Consider the following 26,280-nt stretch of genomic DNA (forward strand, 5'->3'; position numbering starts at 1 on the left):
ATGTTCTGATCACATGTTGTATAGAGTACAGTGTTAGATTCTAGTCATGATCACTTATTTTGTGTTCTGAACACATCAATCAATGTTCTGATCACATGTTGAAGTTAACAACATCGATTACAGGGTTCGATTCTAGTCTTGTTATGTTTCATTCTGATCTTCTTAGAACAAGGTTATCCGCTGACATATTCTAAACACATGATGTATTGAGTACAGTTTTCGATTCTAGTCTTGATCACTTATTTTGTTTTCTGAACACATCAACCAATGTTCTGATCACATGTGTCGAGTACAGCGTTTGATTCTACTCTTCTTATGTTTCGAAAGTCTAAACATGCACAATAATGTTATCGCTGCACACGCTTGCCTTCGCGATGCAGGTTTAAACTTGTTCGATATAAAGCTATGCCTTGACATAACAGGCAGAGGAGGAGGAGGAGGAGTTAGAGAAGGAGGAGGAGGATGAGAATGATAAGGCCTTAACAGCCTATGTATAGTCGCCATTGTTTAAAGATGACAGCTGTTAAAAGAATTTTTCAAATTATCCGCCACCACATTTCAGCTAAAGAGGGCAGCAGGGTGCTCTGTTGATTAAGCACATAGAATTTCAAATTGCTCTCCACCGCATGCATAACAGCAGCTGTTATCTTGCGCAGTAGCCTCTAAGCTAGCTTTCTTCATAAGAGTAGCGGCCATCTTGTGCGAGCACCCCTAGCCTGTCTCTTAAGGAGCTATGTATAGTCACCATTTTGTGTCCGCCATCTTGCGTAAGCATCCCTAGGACGTCTCAAGCCATCTTGTGTCTCATAAGAGTAGCCACCATCTTGTAGAAATAGATAGCTGCCAATGCCAAAGGTCTTATGTAGGAATCGAACCGTTGATCTCATCATTAGACTATGTTTTTCTTGTTCCTGATACTACGAACCTAGGTATTAGGCGGAAACATTTGTCCGTTTTGCTCTACGATGCACCGTTTTCAAGATATTTAACATTTTGCATTTAAGCATCCAAATTTAATGAATCGAACCAGCACGGTACGTTATACTCTCTACCATAGCTAGACCTGATCATGTTACGAAGACTCGCTTCAATACAAACTAAAACAGAGCAAATGCCGAAGGGCCTATGTGGGAACCGAACCGTTGATCCCGTCATTAGACTATGGTTTTCTTGCTCCTCATACTGCGAACCTCGGTATTAGGCAGAAAAATTTTGTCCGTTTTTCTCTACCGTGCACCGTTTGCGAAATATTTAACATTTTGCATTTAAGCCCTAAATTTAATGAATCGAACTAGCACGACACGATAGCCTCTAAGCTAGCTTTCTTCATAAGAGTGGCAGCCATCTTGCGCAATCACCCTTAAAGCGTCTCATAAGGAGTTGTGTATGGCCGCCATCTTGCGCAAGCATCCTTCGGGCGTCTCAAGCCATCTTGTGCAAGGAACCTTATGCCGTCCTATAAGAGCAGCCGCTATCTTGAGCAGCATCCCTAGGGCATCTCATAAGGAGTCATGTATAACTGCCATCTTGCGCAAGCATCCCAAGGGCGTCTCATAAGAACCTATGTATAGCAGCCATCTTGCGTAAGCACCCTTAAGGAGTCATGTAGAGCCACCATCTTATGCAATTAGCGTCGCGAGATGGCTGCTGTAGAATTTTTCTTTTCAAATACACCACCACATTTCAAAGGTATCTAGCTAAAGATGGCAGCACGGTGCTCTCTTGATTAAAGATGGCGGATGACAGCTAACAGAACTTTTCAAATTGCCCCCTACTACAGAGGGCAGCACGGTGCTCTGTAGATTAAAGATGGCGGATGACAGCTGACGAAATTACCCGCATGATAGCAGCACGGTGCTCTGTTGATTAAAGATGGCAGATGAAACCTGTCAAAAAGGCACATGGCTTTGTTTCCAAACAAGAGCACGTGGAATTTGCCGCCACCACATTTCAACTACAGAGGGCAGCACGGTGCTCTGTTGATTAAAGATGGCGGATGGTAGCTGTCAAAAAAGCACGTGAGTTTGTTTCCAAACAAGAGCACATGGAATTTTTCATTTTGCCGCCACCACATTTCAAAGGTATCTAGCTAAAGATGGCAGTACGGTGCTCTCTTGATTAAAGATGGCGGATGATAGCTAACAGAACTTTTCAAATTGCCCGCTACTACGTGCTTAATGTAGTAGCCATAAAGAGGGCAGCACGGTGTTCTGTGGATTAAAGATGCGGATGACAGCTGACGAAATTGCCAGCATGATAGTAGCACGGTGCTCTGTTGATTAAAGATGGCGGATGGTAACTGTCAAAAAAGCACATGGCTTTGTTTCCAAACAAGAGCACGTGGAATTTGCCACTACCACATTTCAAAGGTATCTAGCTAAAGAGGGCAGCACTGTGCTCTGTTGATTAAAGATGGCGGATAACGGCTGTCAAAAAAGCGCGTTAGTTTGTTTCCAAACAAGAGCATGTAGAATTTTTCAAATTGCCGCCACCACATAGAGGGCAGCACGGTGCTCTCTGAATTAAAGATGGCTGCTGTCAAAAAGTATTTTTCAAATTATCGGCCACCACATTTCAAAGGTAAGTAGCTAAGGAGGGCAGCACTGTGCTCTATGGATTAAAGATGGCGGATGACAGCTGTCAAAAAAGCACGTGGATTTGTTTATCTCGCGCTAGTGAGGTTAAGTTGGTAGCACTAAGGTTTAGGCCCGCCAAGATGGCAGCACTGTGGATGACAGCTGATGAATTTCCAGCTACTACGATAAAGAGGGCAGCACGGTGCTCTGTAGTTTAAAGATGGCGGATGACAGCTGTAAAAAAAGCACGTGGCTGTCAAAAAACACGTGGATTTGATTATCACGCGCTAGTTAGCTTAAGTTGGTACTACGGAGGTTTGGGCCCGTCAAGATGGCAGCAGTGAGGTTAGCGATGCGTTGTTGTCGATGATAGCTGTCAAAAAGCACGTGGCTTTGTTTACAAATTCAAATTTACCGCGGGTGGTGGAGGAGGCCTCTGGGAGGCCTCTGGCTGTGGTGGTGGTGGAGGAGGCCCCTGGGAGGCATCTGGCTGTGGTGGTGGTGGTGGAGGAGGCCTCTGGGAGCCTGTGGGGGTAGTGGCGGCCGAATCCGCCTAGTATACTACTAATGCCAAGTAACTTGAGGTATAAGAAAAATCCTTGTTTTAAAACTCTTTACGTTGATCGGTTTGAACAAGCGTTGGGCAACGTTTCGATTCTTCAACAATATGTTAAAGTGCGTCTTTGATTTGAGATGCTGCCTTAGAACGCACAGGTTGTTCAAAAAGCAAACTTCGAGTACACATCGAAAACAGTAAGTAAACCCCTTATCACTAAAGGCATATGGAATCATTTCTACTAAGTCTGCTTGCCAGAGATCACTTTTTCCTCGTATAGTAACGCTTCTTCGACAGTAGGTGATACGTGCTGGTTTATGTAATTCATGTGCAATATTTACCTTTACAGGTGAGATCTCATCTTGACGATCCATTACAAAATGGTACGGACATGTTGTAATTCTCTCTCCATTTCTAGAGTTTGTGATTCGTGACCTGTTGTAACTGTTCCACCTCGTCAAAACCCTTTAGGAGATGAAAGTTATTATCTTGGGACACATGAATATTAAATAAACTATTTGCGGCTGCCCGCAAATTTCCACGCAAATAGAAACAATTAACATTCCATGAGTCCCCATTTCTCTATGTAATGTTTGGGCGCCATGGTTACAGTTTTAAATAAAACTGTAAACCAAAATTTATATTTACTAGCATAGAGACATTTACTGAAATCACAGGGGTAGGATTTTAAATAATTAACCATTAAGTATCGCTTAAGAAAGAAAATTAAAGCAATAAAAAATACAAATGAATTTATTATTTTTAAAAAATGTGATGAACCGGGAAAGTTTCCTTAAAGCGTGGAGGACTTTATAATTTACTGAATTTACCATTGCTTGCTTTATCTAATTGAAGCTCACCAATTGCAGCTTCCGTTCAAGTCATCTGGTTTCCGTGGTTACTCGTTCTCTTCTTCTCGATGTAGAATTTTCTCCATGGACATCCTTCCTTCCTTCTCTGATGTAGTATGGGCTATCTAGACTAACACTCCCTATTTGCCTAGTCTTTAAGTTAGACATTGGCCCTATACTTGTAAAAACTGATCAGCGTTGATCGTATGGGAGAAAATTCAGAGATATTAATTTTTCCATATTAGTAGAAATCTCAATCCAACTGAGCTATACTATTTATACGGTACAGACTCGTACCACATTTCCGTAGACTTGAACTAAACATAGTTCTTCGTCCACAATATTTACTGAATATCACACAAGCCATAAGCTTGTTTCGTTTCTCGTAGATCCGATAACATAACCGCAAATAAGTACTGTATCGAAGCGATAACACATTGTACAAAAATAACTATGTCGCGGAGCGACCACACACTGCTTCAAAAATCAAATCACGTCGTTCAAAGTAGATGTTCACAGTAGAAGTACTAGTGATGGAGTATCTCGTAGTTAGGTTGTAAGGTCCCGTTCTGGTGTTGAGAATCAGTATATGTCCGGGCTCACCCCCACTCTTGGTAACAGTTCAATCTCAAAACTCATATACAACGAAGTATCTGATTCGATAGATCGAAGCATCAACTCCCCTTCCCTTCTTCCTCGACAAGTCCAGAAGGCGTGGCGATGATATAGCTGACCAGCTTGCAAGCCTCGAGCACGGGTCGCTGTTTACTAGCCTTGGTCATAAAATAAACCCATGACTCAAGCAAAATCCCAAGCTTCAAGAATAACCCTCCGTATACACAAATATGAGATGAAATGAAAACAACTATGTTTCAACATATTGACCGTATTTGCAACATAATGAATTCTTATCCTACATAATATAATAATTTAAATACTAAAACGATGTTATTATTTATACAATATGATTCCAAAATGCCTTGATTACAAATAATTGACGTTGAATACATATGTTATTACAAATAATTGCAGATGGCGGATCAACTCGTTATTAAATGATATCGCGTAAAATGATATTATATTAAATTTTTAGGGCTGGAGAAGCCTGGACTGTTACATACGCACTCCTGCTATTTACAGATATAACATATATGAAAATAACACACTATACCAAAACGGCTGATATAAACATCATTACATCTGACAAACACTTAATAAAAAGCATACATAATCAAATCTTGTATCTCACTCTAGAGTGTCTGTTTCAACGATACCAGACAACATTAGTAATAATTCCTGCCGATTTTCTTGCGAAAGTTTGTCAGCAACACTCATAATATTTACAACAACAGGTAAATAACTCTACCTTTGTACGTCACCATCAAAGTGTCCGGCAGTTCCATGATATATTATATACTGTATGTACACCACACACACACGTAATCACACGTGGCTTACCTCCCTTAGATGGCCGCAAGCAATTTCTTGTTTTCATTGCAAAAATATTACAACTTAGAAAATTATTGCATTAATTTCCTTCTGCAGTTTCAAAAAAAAATCCGAAGTGTTACTCATGGCTTCTACAATGGTGTCATGTCTAGGTTCACAACCTATACATGAATCCACGTTTTCCAACTCAAGTACATTTAATGTTGTCAAAACAACATCTTGGAGACATTACACTTAATTCGCAGAAATATATCGTCTCAGAGAACATATATTATGAGTGCGCAACATGACACGATTACCATCTTTCAATCTGTATGCACAAGGACCAACCCGACAATGAATCTGGAATGACCCTGATACAACAAAAATAATTTCTTCGTCACTTTCTCTTCACTGGACGAGAGCATATGAACACGTAACAGAACAGAATCTCCTACCTGAAATTAGTCTAACACCAGACGTTTCTGCTGTCTGCTACGCTTCTCAGCCGCTTTAATCAAATTCTCTCTCGCTAATCGGACATATATCTGAGAGTCCCACTGAGGTTCCTGTGTAATATCTAGTACTTTTGTCAGTTCATTCCTTGGATTGCTGCCAAAATGAACCTCTAATGGGGTGAATTTCGTACTATCATGCTGAACCATATTAATCCATTTCTCAATCAACGCTAAAAACCAACCCACGCAGTGTGCTTGTCATGAACTAAAGATCGAAACATCCTACCTAATTCCTTCATCGTGCGTTCACACATATTCCCTTGCGGATTCCTAATTGAGGAAAAAACATGTGTGATACCTAACTCTGTCATCACAGCCTTCCACTTCTTCGAGGTAAATTGAGATCCGCTATCAGATAATAACCTACTAGGCGTACCTAACTCCTGAACATACTTGTCACTAATAATCTTACTGCAACTAAGACCTGTCTCTTTACTCAATAAAAGATTGACACACTCACTACTCGAAACTTCAATAATACCATCCTCTAACATAGCTTCAATTTGATTGTCTACCGCTTTAGCATATTTATGTGGTATCGGATATCTCGGTCCAGCGAATATACTTTTATCCAGCACTGAAAATGAGTGTTCATACACATGTGTTTTGCCAGGTTTCGATGAAAATACTTCCTTGTGTTCTCTCAACACATACAAGAATCGGTCCCTCTGACCTTCTTCCAAATTGCTACTATCTACCGCTTCTCTCAGAGCATCATCGTGGTTTTCCTCTAACCACACTTCACACAACTTAAAATCAACTCTTTCTTCTTCATCTTTTGAAACCTCATTAACACACCACATGTTACAAACCTCCACTTTCGTCTGAACTTCGGCATCCCACGTGACTTTAACATCCTCATTATCCCACCTTAAATATACTATCGCCTCATTGTAATCTAGCCGAGCTGAGTATAAACTTAGCCAGTCAGATCCCAAGATAACATCAAATATAAGATTCGGAATAACAAGACAGATCTGAATTTTCGACTTCCCGTTAATACAAATAGGTATGGCAACTTGTTTACATATTTGCTTGGATCGTTTACCTACAGCAGTGACGATATATGTGGATTTCACAGGCATTTCTTCAATCTCCATATTCTCCTTCTTACTGTCCTCATACCACCTCAAACTTACACATGAACTTTGACTGCCTGAATCCTATAAAGCCTGATACTGCGCCCTCCATACAACGATCGTAACAACGGGTTTCTCACTTTTACTACCAACTTCGACTTGATCCATTTCCACCTCCCTTAATAACTCATGTTTGAAATCGAGATCATAATCCATGTACGTCATTACACAATTTTTCGCAACATGTACTGAAGACTGATAATCTGATCTCTCATTACCGTCTACTATCAGTTTAAATTACTTTGTCTCCTTGTATCCTGATTTCGGCTTGTACCTTCCTCTACATTGCGTTCCCACTGAACATTTCTATTTTGCTTGTGTGACTGATTACCTACAGGTTGCTGCCGCGGTTGAAATTGACCACGGTGATTGTGTTCTTGTCTTCTGGGTGGTGTCTGATAGTTTGTGTGCTCTCGTGTACTATTACTATTTCCTAACGCATCGAAACTTGCTAGCAATCTTTTCATTCCCTGTATAGAATCTATCTGCTGCATACAGCTAGCTTCGCGGATTTTGTTGGGAAAATGTCTGAGTAATAACTTCACAATATCTCTCTCCGCTGACATCCCATCTACGTTTTTACAAATCATAACGTGGGCTAAAAAGTATTCGGTCATAGAATCTCCCTCGTGTGGCCTAAATTTCCCAAAGACAATGCGTTCTATAGCTTCACTAGAAAATTTTTCCTTGAAATATTTCTGGAACTCCGCCGTACTGGTCATGCTGCTCTTATACACCGCAAACCATGATTTCGTTTCTCCAATATAAGCTTTACCAATTATTTCTAATGCTTCTTCCCATTCAATGATTCCTTCTTCGATTCGCTTTTCAAACCGTTTCTTAACAATGTTTAAAAAATATAAAGGGTTTGTCTGCCTCCCATTAAATTTAGGGAGTTCAGTTTCATATGTGAAATTTGTACCATGGCACTGACTTCCTATATTACCTTGCTTTTCTCTGATTTCTTTACGTATTTGTGCCTCCGACCTATCAATACGTTCATTAATTCTTTTCACGTCATTCGCAATGTGTTCTTGTCTTTTCCTTGGTGGCTTTAATTTCAATAGCAAATTCCTCTGCTTTCTTAAACTTTTCATTACATATTTTGGCATTAATCTCTACCTTACCACACAGATCATCGTATTGTTGTTGTACTCTTTCTCTAACTTTACTATTTTCTTTCTCTACCAACTCTATGACTTCGGTTTTATGTTCAGTTAACTTTCTTTCTACCACTTTCTCATGTTGGCTGCGTCTCATCTCTTGTTCCACTAACTGATTCTCAAAACGTTTCTGCTGCTCTAGTGCTTCATCTAATCTATGATCTAAAGCATCCATCCTAGCATTCACTTCTCTGCTAATTTCGGTTTTCGTCTGTTCTATCTTCTTTCTATTTTCTTTAATTTCTGTCTGGGTTTTCTCGACTTCCTTCCTAATTTCATCTCTCCCTTTCGTTTGCTCTAATATCCCTTGCATCATCACAAACAGTTGTTGAATATTCTTATCACTATTCGTATTACTTTCTTTCTCGCCCTCCATCCTAGCTACATCAGATACTGTGCTATTTTCCATGCTCCCACCACTCTCTACCGTTTTATCTACTTCAATACTTTCATCTACAATATTCCTAGAATTCAGTGCCTCGCCTCCCTTTACTAAGTTTCCGCTACGCAATTTCATGTCCTTTTCACCTTGTGCAGCCATGATTCCCCAAAATCACACATACAAATTATATGGACACTCACTTAACCCCACAAACACAGATTCTATTTTACTGCTTTCTTTCACGAATACTTAATGGTTTTCGAGCTCCATGTTAGTGCGACAAATGTAACTGTCCCACCTCGTCAAAACCCTTGAGGAGATGAAAGTTATTATCTTGGGACACATGAATATTAAATAAACTATTTGTGGCTTGCCCGCAAATTGCCACGCAAATAGAAACAATTAATATTCCATGGTTCCCCATTTCTGTATGTAATGTTTGGGCGCCATGGTTACAGTTTTAAATAAAACTGTAAACCAGAATTTATATTTACTAGCTTAGAGACTTTTACTGAAATCACAGGGGTAGGATTTTATATAATTAATCATTAAGTATCGCTTAAGAAAGAAAATTAAAGCAATAAAAAATACAAATGAATGTATTATTTAAAAAATGAGATGAACCGGAAAAGTTTCCTTAAAGCGTGGAGGACTTTATAATTTACTGAATTTACCATTGCTTGCTTTATCTAATTGAAGCTCACCAATTGCAGCTTCCGTTCAAGTCATCTGGCTTCCGTGGTTACTCGTTCTCTTCTTCTCGATGAAGAATTTGCTCCATGGACATCCTTCCTTCCTTCTCTGATGTAGTATGGGCTATCTAGACTAACACTCCCTATTTGCCTAGTCTTTAAATTAGACATTGGCCCTATACTTGTAAAAACTGATGAGCGTTGATCGTAAGAGGAGAAAATTCAGAGATATGAATTTTTCCATATTAGTAGAAATCTCAATCCAACTGAGCTATACTATTTATACGGTACAGACTTGTACCACATTTCCGTAGACTTGAACTAAACATAGTTCTTCGTCCACAATATTTACTGAATATCACACAAGCCATAAGCTTGTTTCGTTTCTCGTAGATCCGATAACATAACCGCAACTAAGTACTGTATCGAAGCGATAACACATTGCACAAAAATAACTATGTCGCGAAGCGACCACACACTGTTTCAAAAATCAAATCACGTCGTTCAAAGTAGATGTTCACAGTAGAAGTACTAGTGATGAAGTATCTCGTAGTTAGGTTGTAAGGTCCCGTTCTGGTGTTGAGATTCAGTGTATATCCGGGCTCACCCCCACTCTTGGTAACAGTTCAATCTCAAAACTCATATACAACGAAGTATCTGATTCGATAGATCGAAGCATCAACTCCCCTTCCCTTCTTCCTCGGCAAGTCCAGAAGGCGTGGCGATGATATAGCTGACCAGCTTGCAAGCCTCGAGCACGGGTCGCTGTTTACTAGCCTTGGTCATAAAATAAACCCATGACTCACGCAAAATCCCAAGCTTCAAGAATAACCCTCCGTATACACAAACATGAGATGAAATGAAAACAACTATGTTTCAACATATTGACCGTATTTGCAACATAATGAATTCTTATCCTACATAATATAATAATTTAAATACTAAAACGATGTTATTATACATACAATATGATTCCAAAATGCCTTGATTACAAATGATTGACGTTGAATAGATATGTTATTACAAATAATTGCCGATGGCGGATCAACTTGATATCAAATGATATCGCGTAAAATGATATTATATTAAATTTGTAGGGCTGGAAAAGCCTGGACGGTTACACTGTGACCAGCATCTTGCGATGCTCTTAGAATTTGTAACCGTTTAACGAGTAAGTTTGGGTCATTCAAGCATCTTACGTCCGCATACGGCAACAAAGGCTTGTAGGTAAGATTAAGACCGCGTGCATTCGGAAATTGCTTAGAAATAAAGTCACGATACTTGTAACTCTTATTTGCATTTACAGCTTCTGTTATCTTGTTATCTTGTAGCAAAATTTATTGCTTTATATTTTTAAGATCATTTTTTAAATTTATATCCTTGTCAGGTATTCGTGATAAAAGAAGTTCTAAGAGTCCTTTCGTAGGTTTATAGGTAGCATGGTTTACAATAAGTTTGTTGCTATTAAACATTTGAATTTCCTATCCAGAAACAGTCGTCTTCGTAGCGAATACCGTAGGTAGTGTCAGTTTGTCCTCTAAAGAGTTTCTCTATATAAGGTGCAAAGAGCGATCCATCGGTATCTAGAACAAAAGTTTTAAAATGATTACGATAATCTGGCGTGATCATAACCTCAGACATAGATGGTAGATCTTGTGATGATGTAGTAGGTGTTTCAGCAATAAAATCTGTAGTTCAAAACACAACACGCTTAGATGGTGAAGTATCGTTAAGATCTTCTTCCTTATCCTCTTCTTCTTTATCCTCTTCTTGATCTATATCTTGCTTCTTCTCTTCCTCATTCTGCTTCTCTTCTTCTTTATGCTTTTCTGTTTTATCCTTCTCTTCTTCTTCATGCTTCAGTATACTATGTAATGTTTGCATAGAGGCAAAACTTGAAGTGGGCTTCAATGAAGTAGAATTAAAAATTTCTTGTAGTGGTGTACCTACTTGTGTTTTTAAAAATAAATCCGTGTCTGCTTGAATACGTTTAAGCTCTTTGAATTTCCGTCGAATATTGTTTCGAGCATGAATTATATGGTTTGTAATCTCCTTGCTAGATGTTAACATGATGACGGTTTTTGATCAAGTAGTCACTTTAATTCTGCGTTAATGCATATAAAATGATCGAAAATCATGCGATATCGTCAATGTTGAATATCACTTTCTTTATCAATAACTAAAAGGTTGTAACGATGTGAATACCAACATATAGCACACATACGTCATTGAATGTCATATCAGTGTTAACATGATCGTCATACACGTGTCGCATGTTCTGCTTAGGCACACGAGAACAGGTTTGACATACATAGATGCAATCAGTATATTTATGTCGTCCCATACTAAAGAATTCATGAATAACGTTTTGCTGTTCTGTTGCGACATCGTCAAAGATCATAAGAGAATTAGGAAGCACATCGTCTGGAGATGGTATTTGCTCATGTGAATTAAATTTCAAATATTTTATTCCGTCTTCAACTAGATCGAACATTACACTTGATAGAATAGTATATAGCAGTTGATAGAGTGACTTTGAGAAAACGTAAATATTTTCGAATCGTATAACATTTAAAGTAATAACTGTAAGTAAAAGATTTGTTTTCCCTCATCCCGATGGGCCTGATGTAATACATCGAACAGTAAAAGGAAACAACGTTCCATGACATTTCTGTAGTTGTACTGGAACTAGGTAAGAGATGTGGGACAACGTCCCTAACAGGAAGTGTGCCTTACTGCTTTATAATCTTCATTATAACTGAATAATAAAGTAGGCAATAGTAATATATATATTAAACGAAACAAGAGGTAACAGTTTATAATTTGCTTTTGACGAGTAAAGTCGCGTACATAATGGTGGAACAACGATATTCAAACTATATGAAGAAGAAAAAAGCAAAAACTGTTGGATGGAAAGGTGGTATAAAGGCTGCACAAAAATCTATTCGAGGGGAATACAATACGCGTGTAGCTGTTACTAAGGCCCTACGCGCAGCAAGAGCGAGAATTTCTCCAAAGTGCAGAGCAATGATTAATAAACCTGCACGAATTATTACTGTACCAAAATGAGGAGGATTTTTTCCCTGCGCTGTTTGCTGGACTAGCAGCCTTAGGGCCATTGCCGGGTGGTGCTAGTGCTGTAGCAAGAACTGTTAAGGCTGTAGAAGAAGCGAAACAACAGTTGAGAGAGAGTGAACGTCATAACAAGACGATGGAGGCAATTGCATTACGAGGCAAAGGCGTACACATGAAGCTGGCACCATACAAGAAAGGGCTTGGCATCTACATCTCTCCAAAAACGTCTACTGAATGCACTGCCACATCGAGCTGTGACGCACGAGGAAGTTTTACGTTTCCTAAACAACTAGAAATTCATTATTTTCGAGAGGTGTATATGCGCGATCAACTACCAGCATGCCAACGTGAACGTGAAAGTTCCGTAATTAACTTAGACAACAGTAGCGGACCTGGAACTCATTACGTTGCCTATATGTAAAACGTAAAAATAAAGTATAGTACTTCGATAGCTATGGAGACTTACCACCTCCATTTGAGTTCATTCGTTATTTCCGAAGCAGTGCAGACATTGTTTACAATAAAAACGGTGTGCAAAAATTATATACACGCATGTGCGGACGATTATGTCTTATGTTCTTATATCAAACCCAGAGAGTAGAGAAAGAACATTAGTGTCCGCGTGACGACTAACAGTGAAAGAACGTTTGCTGTACGTGGAGAAGGACCTGAAACAACCGTCTATTTTAATCCACCGATCGAACTTGGATGTCAACTACATAGTCTTCGACTAGTATCGTTTGAAAGCTACAATAAAATATATAATGTGCGTGATGGTGTAAACAAGTTCTATTACGATGAGTATGTGCTAACGCTACCCTCAAGCAGTTATTCAGTAGACGATATTCGTGACTATATTGAAAGTATGTTAATTGATCAGTTTGGAGAAGAGAGTTTTGTAATTATAATTACAAGTTCTCATGTACTGTTAGCAACATTACACATAAATGTGTTCTGGAATCATCATTTAAGACTGACTTCAAATCACAACCTGATTCGTTTAGTCCATTGCTTGGATTTTCACCAAGGGAGCTCCTACCGAACGTACGTTACGAGTCTGATCAACTTATAAGATCCTTCGATGATCATCATGTGAACAATACGCGCACGTCCTACATGACTTTATTATTACCGAGTAACGTGGATATAGTATTCGTGAGAAACCGGCAGTAGTTCTTCATCATCCTGTGTCTGTAAAACACATTAGTAACATCACTCTTAGGCTTGTAAATAAACATAATCAGCTTTTCAAACCAGTATGGAAAACATCTGTAAAACACGGTGTGCATTCCGAAGACATACTAAATGTTTGCGAGGACTCATCGAGTTAACAGATAACCATAAGCAGATACCGGTACTCCAAGATTTAGGTTATATGCTACAACAATATGGAGGAAATGCTAGACATTATGAATACATTAGAAACTCATGATGTTGTAGTACGAAGTGACCTTCATTCTTATCAACCTTTTAGGTTTGGATTAAATAAAAGTGATGAAATTCGCTTTATTATTAATCAGCAAGATGTATACAACCTACCACACGAAAGCTATCTCTATATAGAAGGACGACTAGATAAGTCAGATGGAAGTGCACCAAGCACATAACAACTAAACAACCATGCTCTAGGTTTTCTATCTTCTGAAGCGCGGTATGAGGTAAATAATGTCGAAATAGATAGAACGTTTTTTTGCTAGGGGCTTTACGTCGCACCGACACAGATAGGTCTTATGGCGACAATGGGATAGGAAAGCCATAGGAGTTGGAAGGAAGCGACCGTGGCCTTAATTAAGGTACAGCCCCAGCATTTGCCTGGTGTGAAAATGGGAAACCACGGAAGACCATCTTCAGGGCTGCCGATAGTGGGATTCGAACCTACTATCTCCCGGATACAAGCTCACAGCCACGCGCCTCTACGCGCACGGCATAGATAGAACGAAGGATGTTGGTATTACAAGTGCAAGTACAAGTACAATTCCCTGAAGGAAGCAGAAACACCAATAAACTCGAAAATTACACTTCATCGTATATTGTGGGGTTTCCACATGTAAAATTATCTGATCTTGAAAAAATTGCGGTTGCTCAAGATTTTAGAAAATGATACACCATTATCTATATGTTTTCGAAGTTGGGAGCTGCACGAATATCCTATGTTACCACCTAAAACCAAGCATAGCTGGGCTGTTAAAACATCACGTTTTACTGAGAAGCCCTTGTACATTATTTTGAGATTTCAAACCCATCGTAAATTCAACCACGAAAAAGGACGCTCACAGTTTGATCACTGTAAATTAGGAAATGTTAGACTATATCGCAACGGAATAACGTACTCCTACGAAAACACTGACATGTTTTGTAAATTCCAATCATCGCATTATGAGAAAGAAGACCGTCCGCCATTTTCGCCTCAAGAATTTAAAAATAAAGCACCGATTGTACTTATAGACTGCTCCTATCCTGAAGAATCACTAAAAGTATCTCCTGTTGATATTCGTTAAGAATTTGAAACATCTGAAAACATTCCTGCTAACATTGACAGTTCCGCTTTAGCCTTAGCCCGAGCAACACGTATCTCGAGCAAGTGTGTACAAGTGTGGAGCCGTAAAGTGAAGTGGGGAAAGCCCGTTTGGTTTCAGTGTTTTGCGTATTATACGCTTAGGGAACTAACGACATTACCGAACGATGATAATTGAAAGGAAAAATACAATCGTCATCACTTTCACAGAACGAGATATACCACGACCAGCCCCCTACGAAATCCACGAGTGGATTTTTGAAAATTTGAAACTTGATGAAGCCGACATCGAAACATTACAGCTCAACGGAATTTCCCGACAAGTCTTCATTAAGTGCAGGAGGCAAGAGACAGTTGATCATCTTCTCAAGCACTATGCAGGTGAGCAATATTTTGTTCATAGCAATGGCTATCGTAGTAAAATAACTGTTGATTCGGCCGGCCTGGGGATTAAACTTGTGAGAGTTTTTAACCTGCCCACCGAAACATCTCATGGACACATTTCAGACGTTTTGCGTCAGTACGGGACTGTACTTTCAGTAAGTGATGAAACGTGGAGTTCCAATTTTCGATATAAGGTGCACAATGGCATACGTGCAGTACGCATCATGCTTAAAAAACATATCCCTTCCTACGTAGACATAGCAGGAAATAAGGCTTTAGTAAGTTATGATAACCAACCACCAACCTGTGCCAGCTGCAGTAAGATAGGCCATTACCGTAGTGAGTGCCCAACGCGCCGTTTACCAGTTCAAACACCTGCTACACCCGACAAGCCAACCTGGGCGACCTTGACTTCAGCCTTAGGGAAGCTACCGACGCAACGTATACCTCTCACAACAACACAACTCACCCCAGATTTTCCAGAGGTGGACACACGATCAGCTGATACACCAGACTCACGTGTAAACACACCGTCCGCACAACAGGCAGAAATAACCACAGAAGAGGAAGAGACACAAGTAGTGCAGCCAGCTCACAACCACCTTGAGGAGACAACAGAACCTGTTTGCGATAGAAATTCCCCAATGGAACAGTCGCTCAGCTCATCAACCTACCAAAATAATACCCAGTTAAATGATGTACCGGTACTATCAGAACCACCCTCACAGCACCAGACACAACTTTGTGAACCTGTCAGCGAACCGTCCCCGACACCTACCAGTGACATGAATGGCTTAAAAAATGACACCACCACACAGTCTGTGCAGACGCATTCCGCACAGTGCACAAACAAAGTAGGCGGTGACGAAGGTAGTTTAATGGAAACGGAAACCACCAATTCAAAATCCAACCAAGCAGTTAGTCACAGGGATCCAAGATTAAAAAGATCGGTTGAGGGGAATGATAGGAAGAAAGTAATAAAATTAAGTAAATGTCTTTCACAAACCTAATCTGAAGAATATTTACGTGCTGTTGGGTAACGCCAAACGAGTATGGAATGTGCTAATGTTTTTTTCTTGGTAATCTTAGCTGTGACGTCAGTAGTTAGCTGCTACGGTACTCTGAATGTGAACTGCCTCCGAAGTCAGAGCAAGCAGGTCTTGCTAAAAGAATTTATTAAAGATTATGATTTAGACGTAGTTTTCTTGCAAGAGGTTAACGTCACGAACTTAGCTTTCCTTGGATCTCAATACAGTTATATAATCAATGCCGGAGAAAATTTAAGAGGAACTGCCATCGTCTATAGAGCTGGGATAAATATAAAACTTAGTGAATGTCACCCGAGTGGAAGAATTTCATGCATACTTACCGAAGATAATACACTGATGATTAATATATATCTACACTCAGGAACACACAGACGCCAAGAACGGGAAGATTTCATTCAGAAGGAGCTGCCTTATTTTCTGCGTCACAATTATGATTATATTATTCTCGGAGGTGATTTCAACTGTGTATTAAATGCAAAAGATCAGACAGGTGAATTCCATCCCTCCCTGGCATTAGGGAGAGTATATCGCGAACTTCGGCTATGTGATGTGTGGGAAGTTCTTCATGGTAACAGAGTCGAATATACTTTCTTCCGAGGTACGGCTGCTTCACGTATCGACCGCTTTTATGTAAATAAAGAATCAGAGAATAATATCCGAGCAGTAACTGTTAATGTTGCACCATTCAGCGATCATCATGCAGTAGTGATGAAGACTGCGGGGCATCGACCGGCGGCACAGATGGGAAGGGGTTACTGGAAAATAAACAGCTCCTTACTGTCTGACGACGATATACAAAATGAATTTTCACTCCTGTGGAATGATCTGGAAACTCGAGTGCGAAGAGGTGGACAACTTTCGATCAAATCTTGGCTATACAAGTTTAAGCCAGCTATTCAGAGCTTTTTCAAACGAAAGGGAGTAGAAAAGGCCATCAACAGACGCCGTACGCTGCATTCTTATTACGTGATTCTTCACGATCTTGTCACCCGTCAGCAAGCCGGAAATGACGTATCCAATCATTTGACCGCTGTTAAACGCCGAATCAAGTCAATACAGGAAACTATTCTCCGAGGAGCAATCATTCGCTCCCGTGCAACATCAGTCATACACGAAGAGAAAGCACAGTTGTACCACCTTGCCTCCGAAAAGAATAAAGCGAAAAATAAATACATTCACTCGTTAATTACAGATGACAATAGGAGTCTTACCACTACAAGAGACTGCATTACTGAAGCCGAAAAATTCTTCCAGAGAACATGTAGTGAAAGTGAGATATCGATACCCGACCAAAACAAAATACTCTCTTACTTAGATCAACGTTTGCCTGAGGAAGGAAAACAGCAGCTGACCCGTGAGATCACCGAGGAGGAAGTTCTAAAGGCCCTGCGCACTGCCAGTGACAGATCAGCTCCTGGCCCAGACGGTCTCAGCTTCACCTTCTACAAAAAGTACTGGCCAGTCATTAAACATACGCTCGTAGAATTGATGAACATTCTATTAAACAACTCCGAAGAATCAACTGGATTCAGCGAAGGCATAATCATTCTTATTCCAAAAGTGTCAATGCCCCGAACTTTATCAGACTATCGTCCTATAACCTTACTAAATGCAGACTACAAATTATTTATGAAAATTCTGGCCAACAGGTTACGGCCGTTTCTGGCAACCATCATTCAGCTAGGGCAGACGTGTGGCATTCCGAACAAGAAAATCACTTTTAATCTCCAAGCAATTAGAGATGCTATATTATTATGTGAACACTACCCTCACAATGACGCAGCAATACTTAATCTTGACTTTGAAAAGGCTTTTGATCGAGTTCACCATGGTTATTTGTTTACGATTCTCGATAAGTTTGGTATTCCACAGTCAACATGTAGTATAATTAGATCTCTATACACTCATGCTCATTCCCGAATTCTCCTCAATGGTCATTTCTCCAAGCCTATTCCAATACGAAATTCAGTGCGACAAGGATGTCCTCTATCTATGATCCTCTTCGCCTTAAGTATAGAACCCTTCATTCGAGCTGTCCATCACCTCCTAAAGGATGTACCAAATCCGCACAAGATGTTTACCGTCCGAGCGTATGCTGACGACGTAACACTTTTATTACGGAACCGAGCCCAAGCAGATCAGCTGATTGGCATAATATCTGTGTACGAAAGAGCCGCCAACGCGAAAGTGAATTATCAGAAATCTGTCTTGTTACCTCTCGGTGCCTGGCCAAACCACATCACAATTGCTGGAATCCCTGTCAAAGAAGACATAACAATTCTCGGTTTGAAATTTACAGGCAAATTTCAGGAGACAGTCGAAAAGAATTGGACTGCAGTCATCAACACTGTCCGGAACACAATGACGAAGGATCTCAGCAGAAATCTTAATCTAATACAGAAACCTGGCACATTAACTCATTCGCTCTGTCCAAGATATGGTACGCGGCTCAGGTCTTCCCCATTTCAGAGAAACATGCACAAAGAGTAGAACTTGGAATTAGTTACTATCTATGGAGAGGATACATATATCGCATATCAAGAAATCAGCTCAGAAGGCCAGTTGATCAAGGGGGCCTAGGTCTCATCGCCGTCTCCGCTAAATGCCAAGCTCTGCTTCTGAGGTCAATTCTACTGGCAAAGAACGGACTCGGGGATATTAATGATATGCATTTTTGGACATCACCTCGAACTGGAAGCTTTAAACGAGTACTGCATACTATTGAATCTTTCTATCCTCATGTGAATCAACAGTGCATTCCACCCACGCAAATCATCTACCGTCGTCTTTTAAACCGTCAACTTGTTACCCCACAGATCATGGAAAAATTCCCCAACAGAAATTGGAAAAATGTCTGGAAGCAGTTCACAACACAAGAGATCCCAACAGACTGGAAAAGTTCAGCATACATAGCCATCCAAGATGCCATACCAACCGAGGAGAAAAAATTTCGCCACAACTTGGTCCAGTCACCCTTGTGCCACAAATGTGAGATTCCAACTATTGATACACAACTCCACAGACTAACTCGATGTGATGGTATGATGGACGTTTGGCGATGGACACTGACTCTGGTGCAGCAGTTAACATCTTCCAATAACCCTAACGATATATATCGTATCTTGTTAGCTTTGGACATACCCAACAGGAACAACAAGTTTGCCCTAGTATGGCTAGCAATGGGCTTTCTTCATTATGCGCAGACCAACGAGAAATGCTCTGTCCAAGGTTTTAGGCAGTTTCTCAAGACAGCGAGACAAAAACTGAAAGTGTATAGTGCTTCTGGAGGTCAGGAGAAATTCAATGAACTTTCTGTTCTTAACTTGTGATGATACAGGTTGTGTAAATAATACTTTGTTTCTGTTTGCATTTATTTGTTTCTTCATTTAATAATCTAAATTAACGATGTAATTGTATAGTGTATCGGTCACCGACGAAAGTGGATCGCCTTCCCGTTCCTCAGTAAAGTGATGGATCACGTGTGTTAATTATATATATATATTTTTTTTTTATTTTTTTTTTAACAAAAACAAGATATCTTAATGGTCGTGATATCTCTCAAGATTTGTTTGGTGTTTTTTTTTGTTGATTTGTATTTGAAGTTTATCTGTAACAGTATGTCTAATTTACGCAGCACTGTAATTAATTATGTATCCTTTACTTTGCTCTAGAAAATAAAATAATTATTTGAAAAAAAAAAAAAAAAAAAAAAGATGGAAAACCACGGAAAACCATCTTCAGGGCTACAGACAGCCCACTACCTCCCGAATACAAGCTCACAAAAAAAAAAAAAAAAAAAAAAAAAAAAACACAGCCGCGTATTGTCTTATTATTCATATGTGTGATGGTACTTACCATCCACTAACGAATATTGTTACAAGACTATAAATTAGGATAGCCCTTTATCATCAACATTAGTGTGTGCATCGACATCGAACGCTATGGAACAGAAAGAGTACACGGTTAATAACAAACAAAACTGTCAATGTATATGCTGTTCGCATGCTCATACGCAACATCTAATTTATCTCACAAGAGTAAGTGAGGTTATTAAGATGTTCTATAAACATAGAGCCTTATATGAGATGCCAACCATCTTATTCAATATTTACAGCCAATATTTTTATCTACGTACGTTGCCCCTTACGTACATGATTTTGGGACATCCTTCCTCTACACACAAAGATGTCAATCGATGTAGCTTTATGCAAAACCTGTCAACCTCATTACAAGCATCGAGATGAAAATGGTGATGATGATGATTGGGATGGAACAAATCCGAGGATTTAAAACTGTACACAGTGTATGGATGATTTTTTCAGTATATGATGATGATGATGATTCAGAAATGGAACAAACCACATGAATAGCAACAAGGTAAGAACCGCATTATCTCCTTTTTAAAGCATAACATACATATTATATTTTATAATCACTAAATGTTTTGTTTAATTTGAATGTTGCAGGAGGCCTTACAATTTTGGAAGCATGCTACCTCTTCTCAGAAAGCTGTTAAAGAGCATAGCAAACTTGTCAACAGCAAAACGAACACTGCTGTAGTATATTGTAAATAAATATTCCATTGCATTCAAAATGTTCTACTTATTGCTTTCCTTTGCCTCCTTACACATACTCATTCTATCTATAAAGGCTTGAGTGAGTCACCTTGATAATGAACAGGGATAAACATGCATAACTACGATGACGTCATCGCTGCAGGTTAAAAACAGAATAATAACACGTGCTCAATCTAGCCTTATGCATAAGATAACGTCATTATAGCAATGCATGTTTAAACTTGTTCGATCGAGACATAAAGCTACGCCTTGACAGAGGAGGACGAGGAGGACGAGGAGGAGGAGGAGGAGGTCATAACAGCCTATATATAACCGCCATTTTGTGCAGTAGCTTCTAAGTTAGCTTTCTTCATAAGAGCCTGTGTATAGCCACCATCTTGCGCAGTAGGCCCCCTCAGCCAGCTTTCTCCATAAGAGTAGCCGCCATCTTGCGCAAGTACCCTTAAGCCGTCTCATAAGGACAGCCGCCATCTTGCGTAGTAGCCACTTACCTAGCTTTCTCCATATAAGCCTGTGTATAGAGGCCAACTTGAGTAGTAGGACCCCTCAGCTAGCTTTCACCATAACAGCAGCCGCCATCTTGCGCAAGCGCCCTTAAACCGTCCCATAAGGGCAGCAGCATCTTGCGCAGTATTCCCTAAGCTAGCTAAGAGCCTATGTATAGCCGCCATCTTGTGCAAGCGCTCATGGCCGGCATCTTTCTCCTTAAGAGCCTATGTATAGCAGCCATCTTGCGCAATCGACCATAGCCGTCTCATACGAGCCCATGTATAGCCGCCATCTTGTACAATCGCCCATGGCCGGCGTCCTTCTCCACAAGAGCCTATGTATAACAGCCATCTTGTGCAATCGCCTATACCCGCCATCTTTCTCCATAAGAGTCCATGTATAGCAGCCATCTTGCGCAAGCGCCCATGGCCGGTATATTTCTCCTTAAGAGCCTATGTATAGAAGCCATTTTGCGCAATCGCCCATAGCCGTCTTCGTTCTCCATAAGAAGCCGTATATAGCCGCCATCTTGCGCAAGCGCCCCTAGGCCGTCTCATAAAAGCTATGTATAGTCGCCATCTTGTGCAATTGGATAGCCACCATCTTACGCAAGCGCCCCTAGGCCGTCTCATAAGAGTCTATGTATAGCAGCCTTCTTGCGCAAGCGGCGCTAAGCCGTCTCATAAGAAGCTGTGTATAGGCGCCATCTTGTGCAATTGGATAGCTGCCATCTTGCGCCAGCGCATTAGGCTATCTCATAAAGAGCTGTGTATAGCCCCATCTGGTGCAATTGGCGTCGAGAAGGGCATCTTACCGTAAAACTAAGGAATGCTCCTTCAAGATGGCGGATGTGGGGTTAAGGTCGCTCTCTTAGGTGTAGGGGAGCGCAAGTATCCATTAAAGTGAAGTTATGCCCCTCAAGATAGCGACTGTGAGGTTAGGCTCGCTCTCTTATGCAAAATCCGCCAACCTCGGGTTACTGACCGCGGAGTTGAAATCGGCCTAGGTACACTACTAGGGGTCAATGACCTTCCGTAGAACTCAAATTTCCCGTCAGCAGTCACGTGATACTCAGAGCGGCCTTTGATTGGCCCGCTGTTGAACCGGCTTTGCTCTTTTACTCACCAGGATTACTTGATCCAAGAACTGGAAAAATCCAAAGAAAAACAGCTCCATTTTTTCTGGGTGATTTCCGACAAAAGAATATCATTACAAGAATGTTGCAAAGTTTGGGCTGGGAAGACTTGGGAGAAAGGGGATACGCTGCTCTACTAGGTGGTACGTTCCGTGCTGTCAGTGGAGAGAAAGCGTGGAATGACACCAGTAACCGAGTAAGTTTGATTGGTGTCTTTAAAAGTAGGAAAGATCACAATAAGAAGATAAAGCTTAAATTAAAGAGGAAAAATTGGGTCAAATATTCGTTTTTTTACGACGGGGAGTTATGGATTGGAATAATTTACCAAGGGTGATGTTCAATAAACTTCCAATTATTTGAAATCACTTAAGAAAACCTAGGAAAACAACAGATAGGTAATCTTCCACCTCAGCGACTGCCCTAAATACAGATCAGTAGTGGTTGATTGATAGGTTTTCATTTGTAGCTACCGATATTGTAAGCGTGTCTGACCCTCAATAATAACCACCAGCTTTGCAGGCCGAATTATTTCGAAAGTATAACCTATCGCAGCGAAAGTGGATTTGGATACTTGAGAGGGGATCTGTAATGATAGTGTGACTTCATTTAAAACGGATTTTCATTTAAAGCTAAATAGGTGCTGTACGCGATAAAAATGGGGCGAGCATCTGACACGGTGATCATTAATTTTATGTTTTCGCTATGGTTAATGCTTATTTATGCTTTTAAGTGTCTACATAATTAATGGTATTATTTTTGCGTTATTGTTAGAGGTCAGGGTTCAATCTAGAACAAAGGCTTCATGAGACAGAGGGGTCGTTGGTTGTGTTGTAACGCAGTCAGCTTGGAATTCTATTAGAATTAGCATCGCATGGCTCTATTCGATATTTTGAGTTCTCACACCGTGGAATCCCATAGAAGGTCATTGACTCCGACCACTGGTATACGGGTTCCAGATTTAATTTAAATTTTGGTACGTTTTCTCTTCTGGTTAATGTCAATTGATTATAAAATTAGTGACTTCATGGCGAATGCTATAATAAGGGTGTAGGCATGTACCGTATGTCGTCATATGCGTGTTAGTTGTTTGTTGTTTTTAGTGCGGTTGGACTCAAATTCATTAAAAGGATTTAAACGTTAGTCGTACGCTTGTGATAACTGATTTATTTAATAATATATACAGTACTTCCTTTTCTTCACATTAACGAGCAACATAACTTACAGAATGTATGTAAATATGCATTTTAAAGTCGTCAACAATTCACGATCATCTGTGATTACTCAATGGAATGTTTGTTCATACCGACCAGGGCTTATCCCGTTTAACTAAAAACAAATGCTTGGATATAGCGAATTTGATAGTTTAATTTTCAGGTAATTATTACGGACCTGAAGATTAATTTCCTAATTGACTAATTCATTAAAGGTATCTTTTGAAATAATTTTACTTTTTTGACGTCGTGTCGTGTGTTCCATTGAAACGTCGTTTCTCTGTGATGCTGATTTGCGATTACCATTTTATATTTTTAGTAACATTGATCACCTGTGTTAATTTTTGTTGTGAGTGATGCAATTTTTTTGTTGTGATGCAATCTTATTTTTTATAACGCTATCTTCGTCGTCAATTAATATAGAATGGATTTTAGAGTAATTAGGCTCAAATTAGAAGCTCAATTGACTTCGTTAAATGTTAGTTATATTAGCGATTTTTCAAGTTATTTTGGAGGTTAGGTCGTAACAGTCAAGGGTATAATCGATAATTATCTGGTAACCTTTTGGCGATTTTAATCATTGGCCATCCTTACTAGAGGTGAAACATGGCAATCGAATCTTCGGGAAACTGAACCTTCAAACCCAGACTACTTAACCTACGGCTAACTTGAAACCTGTACTTAGATTTCAGGTTCGTGTTTTCTTGCGTCTTCACAATTTAACATAAATGATCTTCAATATTATGAAGCCAGTAACTAGGCCAAACCAATGCACTGGTAACATATAATTCCACGAATATGGTATAGTCAATAACTTCTTTCTTCCGCGTGATAGAATATCTTCCAAATTGTATTTAATTTTTTTCAAGTTTTAATCTTGTGTTTTTGGGAAATAAACCTCACTTTCCTAAATATTCCATTCTTTTCATGTAGTTGATATATTCTTCTATACCTTTCGAATCAGAAGACAATATGAGTACACCGAACAGCAACCACCCTGAGACAAGAAAACTTCACGAGTGTAGGCCAACGATTCTGGAGTCCTAGTATCGTCTTGGCAAGTGTAAATAAGGAGGGAAATATTCGATAAATTTGCAAGTTATTTGAAGCTCTTGAGGATGGACTATGTGAACAATATTAGTAGGGAATCTGTCACCTGGGAGACAGCCCTAAACGCTGGTCAATGTTGATTGATTGATTGATTGATTGATTGATTGATTGATTGATTGATTGATTGATTGATTGATTGATTGATTGATTGATTGATTGATTGATTGATTGATTGATTGATTGATTGATTGATTGATTGATTGATTGATTGATTGATTGATTGATTGATTGATTGATTGATTGATTGATTGATTGATTGATTGATTGATTGATTGAACGTGTCATTACAAATCCTTGTTATGGTGTCATTGTATGACATGTAGCACCAAATGGACTTTTTATGGCCTTCAAAAATATAACTTCCTATGCCGGGTTCAAACCCACGATCCGTAGGCTGACACTCCACCACTGGTTCACGGAGGGAATAAATTACCCACACAGAAAGAGTGATAAATTTTTCATCAGGAATTACGATCTCTCCCCACAGATAATACAACTTTTCTACTAGGTTGAGTAATTCATAGGACTCACTCCATCATAACTTAAATCCTGTAATAAAATTACTGTATTATTTGGTGAAACACTATGAATGTGAATATTGGACCCAGTAACGAACACTGAAAGTAATTCATTTATCCTCGATTCTATAGGTTATTCAGTCTACTGGGTCAGTCTATATCAGTTCCATAATTGACACTTTAGTTTCATTATGGGGCATGTAAATTACCTTAGATGATTTAATGGAATAAGAAATTTTCTTCAGTTAGCCACGTAATCATTTCCTCATTCTATAACCATAATTTATTCACTCAACATTAATGTTCATAATGTACATTGCATAGCTGAAAACGAGACCGTTAATTTGAAACCCGTAAATCATTACAAAAATTCACTCTATTCAGCATATTTCATATTTTCATTGAAAAAAGGCTTAAAGAGAGGTCAGGCAGAACACTAGCTTACCTTCGTCATCTCTTGGTCTGTCAAGCTCAGTCACAATCTTCTGGGTTAGATTTTTAAGGATTCCATGCACTGGAAACACACATACAGTATATTATACATCAAATTTATATCTATTATGAAATGGAAGGCAAAAAAAAAAATTTGTGGTGTAATGAATAATTGGATAATCCCACTGTTACCAAGTATTGTTAACAAAAAGATGTTGGAAGGCTAGAAGATCATATCAGGATTGAATGAACAAAGAAAACAAAAAGAATGTACCTGAAATCTGGCCAAATGGAGGAACAAGTGTGCGCGACCCATGTTGGAAACTTACGTGACTTAGAACGTACCAGTACTGAAGATCAAGTGATAGACCTGGCATTGAACGAGACTTCATCTGAGAAGTTGCTGAAGCGGGAAGCAGATTCATGTCAGGTCATACGGAAGAAGAGGAAAGACAAAAAGGAGAAAAAGAGAAGGGATGG

General features: G+C 39.6%; 1 long non-coding RNA gene across 1 annotated transcript in view; it reads right to left on the reverse strand.

Moving 5' to 3' along the window:
• LOC136863166 (uncharacterized) overlaps positions 1 to 25,857 on the reverse strand; it is a 78,698-nt gene extending 52,841 nt beyond the window's left edge. The window contains exon 1 of the long non-coding RNA XR_010859158.2: positions 25,814 to 25,857. This is a non-coding gene — a long non-coding RNA (uncharacterized lncRNA). The remainder of the gene's footprint in view (positions 1 to 25,813) is intronic.
• Between the last annotated feature and the right edge of the window lie 423 nt (positions 25,858 to 26,280).

The sequence above is a fragment of the Anabrus simplex genome, chromosome 2, assembly GCF_040414725.1.
Source record: "Anabrus simplex isolate iqAnaSimp1 chromosome 2, ASM4041472v1, whole genome shotgun sequence".
Taxonomy (NCBI): Eukaryota; Metazoa; Arthropoda; class Insecta; order Orthoptera; family Tettigoniidae; genus Anabrus; species Anabrus simplex.